Source organism: Mirounga leonina, unplaced genomic scaffold (genome assembly GCF_011800145.1).
Source record: "Mirounga leonina isolate KUSES-001 unplaced genomic scaffold, KU_Mleo_1.0 Mir_170, whole genome shotgun sequence".
In the NCBI taxonomy this organism is placed as follows: Eukaryota; Metazoa; Chordata; class Mammalia; order Carnivora; family Phocidae; genus Mirounga; species Mirounga leonina.
The window spans coordinates 35,870,135-35,876,478 of NW_023270433.1; positions in this window are offsets into that span (position 1 = coordinate 35,870,135).

Here is a 6,344-nt window from a genome sequence, read left to right on the forward strand (position 1 = left end):
CTTTATATAATTTGTATTATAAAAAAAAATAGTTTTTTTTCTAATATAAAATTCTAGTATTGGATGTGTTTTTTTTCTATACATCCTCCCCTGCTCACCTTTTTTCAGATGATTGCTTGCATAGTTTTGTCCATATCCAGCTATAGAATATCCTTTTTGTTCAACAGGTACCAACATAATCACTTAGTGCTTTTGGGATCAGTACTGTGATGCCTTACCCAGAGAGGAATATGGTTCAGAGATGATAATCCCCCAATTTTTATTGGTCTTCCTAGTACTAACACCAGTCGCTGGTACGGATTACAAAGATAGATAATCTACAAGGACACAAGATAATTATACTGGCTGATGAAACTGGGGCATTTGGAATTCATGTGCTATGAAGTAGAGATTTTTGCACGTTGGAAATTTGAGTTGATGCCCTCATTTTCCATGATACTTTCTCTACCACATTCTGTCTTTCATCGTCTTCTGGTTTTCCCACCATTTAGGTGTCCTGATGGCTAGCCTTCAGTCTTGTTTCCACTTTGAACATTGTTATTCTGTTATCCATATGGCTCATCCCTGTGGGTTGGCAGCCTAACTTCACTGTGGGCCAAAGACAAGATCTTTTGGGGGAAAGACATTTGGTTGGTGCCTCTGCATCAAGCTATAGGAACAGATTAGAAGACAAGTGGTATTGGTATTTTCCTACAAAATGTGTAGAGATGCTGGTTGATAACGTGAGAAATGTGTGTTGGAGTGATTGTTTCGCTTTTACGTGTCACACAAAGTGTGTGACAGTTGGAGCTCTGTAGATCCTTTAGGAAAAACCAAGGAACAGACTTGTAAGTGAGAGGCGCGGTTCTAGTTCTGGCACTTGAGCTTATAGCAGTGTAGCTTTAACAAGGCACTTAGTTCTTTGGGGCCTCTGATAGATGAAGTGGTTGACAGTGTTTTGTAAACTGTAGAAAGGAGTGTGAGGAACTGTCAACACCTGCGGACATTTGCATACCTAAACCAAGAGGCAAGTCATAAAAGCAGTCCCATTTTTTCCCTTCCAGCGTTCCCAGAAAGAAATTGGATTTTATAATTTTACTGTAGTTAATCACTTCTTCCATAGGATAGGTGCTACAATTTGGAGATGGATTTCTAACCAAGAATATGGCATGAAACAGGTTATAGGGGATCAGCAACATACTGCAGATGCAAAAGCAAAGATGGAACTATAAACCTAACATCTTAAGATATATTTGGGTTTTGTTTTTGTTTTTAAGTAGGCTCCACACCCAGCATGGAGCCCAACGCAGGGCTTGAACTCATGACCCTGAGATCAAGAGTCAGACATTTAACTGACTGAACTACCTGGCACCCCAAGATATATTTGGATCCAAGATACTGATCCTACAAGTTGCCCTGAGAGTCTAGTCACACAATGCCTGTGAGAACACAGGTCTGCCAATCATTAATTCAACTGAACTGAGGCAATGTTAAATGGTTTGTTATTCTCTTCCACTGAGGCCTTAAAAAGATATGCATAGACTCATGAAATGTCCTCGTGTCAAGTAGAAATTTAGAATTGAATTGTGTTTGGGTCGCCTGACTGGCTCAGTTGGTGGAGCATGCAACTCTTGGTTTTAGGATTGTGAGTTCAAGTCCCACCGTCAGCATGGAACCTACCTAAAATTAACCCAAAAAATTAAAGAATTGCACTGTCTGAGATTATTTGGGGGTGGGGTAGGTGGGAAGAGGGAAAATAACTTCAGTTCCACTCCTGGCCAGCAGGTGGTGAGTTTTGGAGTAAGACCCTCTAGACAGGTTTGGGCTAATAAATAAAGCTTTGGAACAGATGAGTGACAGAGGAGCTAGAGGGACAGCATGTATCTTCGATTTTTCTCAACTAATATATATGAAGTAGAGGGAATATTGTAGAATGAAAAGAGCACTGGATTGGGAATGTGGATTTGACCTCCTAGAACCTCAACTTTTTTAGGGACTTGATAGCCGTACTATCAGGAAACTGGTGCTGTCAACAAGGTACAAATTAGGGGCTGCAAGGAAGGGGAAACCATACCAAGACAGGAGAATCAGAAGGCTCCGGAGGTAGTCTGAGCTGGGCATTAAAGGAAAGTGGGAGACTTGACATGGAGAAGTAGGGGAGAGCAGTTTGTGCAAAAGGCACAGAAGTCAGAAAATACAGAGCATGCTTAAGAAGCATCAGGTTGAGTAGCAAGGGAGTGTATTTGGAGAGGTCAACCATGTCATGAAGAACTTTAGGAGTGAAGTTTATTTTTTTAAAGATTTTAAGTACTCTCTCTACCCAACATGGGGCTTGAACTTATAACCCCGAGGCAAGAGTCGCGTGCTCTACTGACTGAGCCAGCCAGGTGCCCCAAGTGAAATTTATTTATTATTTTTCCTGCTACATTTTTTTTTTTAAGATTTATTTGTTTTAGAATATGTGTGCATGTGCGCATGTGCAATGGGGGAGGGGCAGAGAGAGAGAGAGGGAGAGTAACTCAAGCAGACTCCCTGCTGATTGCAGAGCCTGACATGGGGCTTGATCCCATGACCTCAAGATCGTGACCTGAGCCAAAATTAAGAGTCAGATGCTTCATTGACTGAGCCACCCAGGCGCCTCCCCAAGTGAAGTTCATTTTAAAGTTGTGGGTTTTCTGGGCAATTTAGGCAGGAAATGACAAATTTCAGTGCTAGGCAATTTACTCCCCCCCCACCCCCTTTTATTTATTTATTTATTTATTTATTTATTTATTTATTTATTTATTTATTTATAAAGATTTTATTTATTTGACAGAGAGAGAACACAAGTAAGCAGAGAAGCAGGCAGAGGGAGAGGGAGAAGCAGGCTCCCCGCAGAGCAGGGAGCCCGATGTGGGACTCGATCCCAGGACCCTGGGATCATGACCTGAGCCGAAGGCAGCTGCTTAACCAACTGAGCCACCCAGGCGCCCCCCCCGCCCCCTTTTTAACTGGCAAAAAAAATTTCAACAATTTCCAAGTGTATATGATATTGTCAGCCATATGTGCATTGTGCGTAGACAATTCACTTTTTATTTTATTTATTTATTTTTTTTAAAGATTTTATTTATTTATTTGAGAGAGAGAATGAGATAGAGAGCATGAGGTGGGGGAGGGTCAGAGAGAGAGGCAGACTCCCCACTGAGCAGGGAGCCCGACGTGGGACTCGATCCCGGGACTCCAGGATCATGACCTGAGCCGAAGGCAGTCGCCCAACCAACTGAGCCACCCAGGCGCCCTCACTTTTTATTTTTTTAAAGTAATCATGCCCAATGTGGGCCTCAAAGTCACCACCCAGGGATCAAGAGTTGCACCCTCTACCAACTGAGCCAGCTAGGCGTGACAATTCACATTTTAAAAACCTTTCATTTTTATAGAAGCAGTAATGTATATTGTAGAATTTTAGAAAAATACAAGCAAATTTTATGGTGCACAGGGGTGGTGTAGTCTGTTGAGCTTCTGACTCGGGTTTCAGCTCAGGTTGTGATCTCAGGGTCATAAGATGGTCTACCCTCAGTGCAGGGTCTGCTTAAGACTCTCCCTCTCCCCCTCCCCCTCCCTGTGTTTTCTCTCTCTCTAAAATAAATCTTTAAAAATATATAAGCACATTTTTAAAATTAATATTCCCAGAGATCATCATCTTAATAACTTTAGTTCGTATCTTTCTGTGCATGTATGTACATGTGTGTTTGTTTATGTGGTATTGCTTTTTTGTATGAGAATGATTAAGATGGAGTCTTAATACTTTCTTTAAAATGTTCGTGGAATCACATGCTTACATGTGATGGAATCATTGATTCATATTTCAAGAAAGGGTTTGGTAATTATACTTTGACAGAACAAACAAATTTATATAACAAATAGAATCTCAGATTCTATATCCTGAAACAAATATACTTTGTTATAATACTTAGTTTTCACTGTTAACAGTCTCTACTGTTAATTAATTAGAGCAATCCCTCTAACAAAAAATTTTGAAGTTAGGGATGACATAGGAGATTCATGACCATCCTTGGCATATATGTAATCAGAAACGTGTTTACATTTATAACAGATGGGGCATGCGTACTATTCTGCTACAGGAAGAAGTTGGTCCCACTTGGCTGAGTGGCCTTTGTCCATTATACCCTTATGGTCTACATGCAGTATTTTTAAATCAAAATGAGATCTACTGCTTGCTTTCTTTTTTAAGTCCATCTCTACCTTTTCCTTTCAGTAAATTTCCATTTAATCTAATACTCATAACACATTCAGCTTCCCAAGTGATCGGAATATGTCATTCACAATTTTTTATTTTTTGTGTGTGCATGCAAAAGGAATTAAATCTCTCCTTTAAGGACCTTTATCAGTGGGTTTTGTTACAGTTTTGATCAAACCAATATCCAGTCTAGGACCACTGGTTGCATCTGTTATGTTCCTTTATTCAAACTTTTATGACACTTGTTGAGGAGATTGGGTCAGTTGACCTCCAGAGAATTGTAGCCATGTGGAGGATGGATTAGAAAGAATAGGGCAACCAGTCTGGTGAGAAATAACTGAACTAAGACAGTGATGGTGGAGATGGAGAGGTGAAGATGGATTTGCAATACATTTCATAAGTTAACTGACAGGATTATAATTGACAACTAGATTAGGAAGTGAGGGGAACGGAGGAGTCAGGGATGACAGGCTCTGACTTCAGTATTGGGATGGATGTGATACCCTTCAATAGGAATGGGCACATTGGAGGAGAAGGTTAAAGGGAAAATGAGTTTTGGACAAGTTGAATGTGAGATACCTAGTAGGCTATTGGATACGTGGATCTGAAGCCTAGGTAGAGATGCTTTTAAAATGACCCATATTTTGAAATATGGCACTCAATGGGATGAGTTCAAGACTTTTTTTTTTTTAATGGTATTGGTAAAGGTGGACCTATATTTTGGGGTGGGGGTCTAGTTAGGTTCTCACATCATAACTATACTCAAAATGTAACAATCTAAACAAATATATGAAACTTAGTGTAAAAGTGCCAGAAATAAGTATTTTTGAAGTCATAAGGACAATGTTGGTCGATTAATTACATAAAAATTTTCAAGTTTGGTACAGTAAAAGTCACCTTAAACAAAATTAGAAATTAAGCTACAGATTGGGAGAAAATATTTGCAGCCTACATAATAGGATTATATCTCTGGTAGGTAGGCCCTTCCAAGAGGTCTGCATCCTAATTACTGGAACCTGTGAATATATTATTTTACATGGCAAAGGAATTAAACATTGCAGTTGGAGTTAAGGTTGCTAATCTTAAAATAGTTAGACTTTAAGAGAGGAAGAGTATCTCAGATTAGCCAGATGGACCCATTGTAATGACAGGTGTCCTTAAAAGTTGAAGAGGGAGGGGCGCCTGGGTGGCTCAGTTGGTTAAGCGACAGCCTTCGGCTCAGGTCATGATCCTGGAGTCCCGGGATGGAGTCCCGCATTGGGCTCCCTGCTCAGCGGGGAGTCTGCTTCTCCCTCTGGCCCTACCCCCTCTCATGCTCTGTCTCTCATTCTCTCTCTCTCAAATAAATAAAATCTTAAAAAAAAAAAAGTTGAAGAGGGAGGCAGAAGAGAGCAGAGTGATGTGAGAAGAACTTGACTTGCCTTTGCTAGCTTTGAAGATGCAGGAAGACAGTCAGTAGCCAAGGAATGTGGGCAGCTTTTACAAGCTGGGAAAGACAAGGAATGAATTCTCAGTGCCTACAGAAATGAATGCAGCCCTGCCAACCTTCATTTCAGCTCCATGGGACATGTCAGACTTCTGACAAACTTGTGTTGTTTTGTGGTAAATTTGTTAGGGCAGCGGTAGAAAAATGGGTAAAGGATATGAACAGGCAATTATAGAAGAAATCTACATGGCCACTAAACACAGGAAAAGGCACTTGTTTCTGTGGTCTTGGGGATGGATGAACTGACTCAAGGAGAGAAAGAGCACAGAGCTGAGAAGAAATGGTCAAAAGCGTAGAGAACTTGTGGATCAAATGGGTGAAGAAGGGGACTATACCAAGGACCGAGAACAGCTGCCTAGACTCAGACCAATTGTGTTCATGTGAATGGATGTATTTTTTTCTGTTCACTTGTGAAGTTTTTCTCAAGGGTAGCATTGGACTCTGTTCTGGCCTTACAGCCTGTAGAGCAGGGATGTGTGGACTCCAGGCTGATCATCTGTGAAGGGCTTGAAAAGTTAAGCCTGCAAAATCCTGAGCTCTGTACTTCTCTGATCCTGAGGGAATACAGCTATAGCAGAAGTTAATAGGGAACTGACATTCCCAGTACCCCAGACTCCAAATACAACATGAGAGGGATTTGTC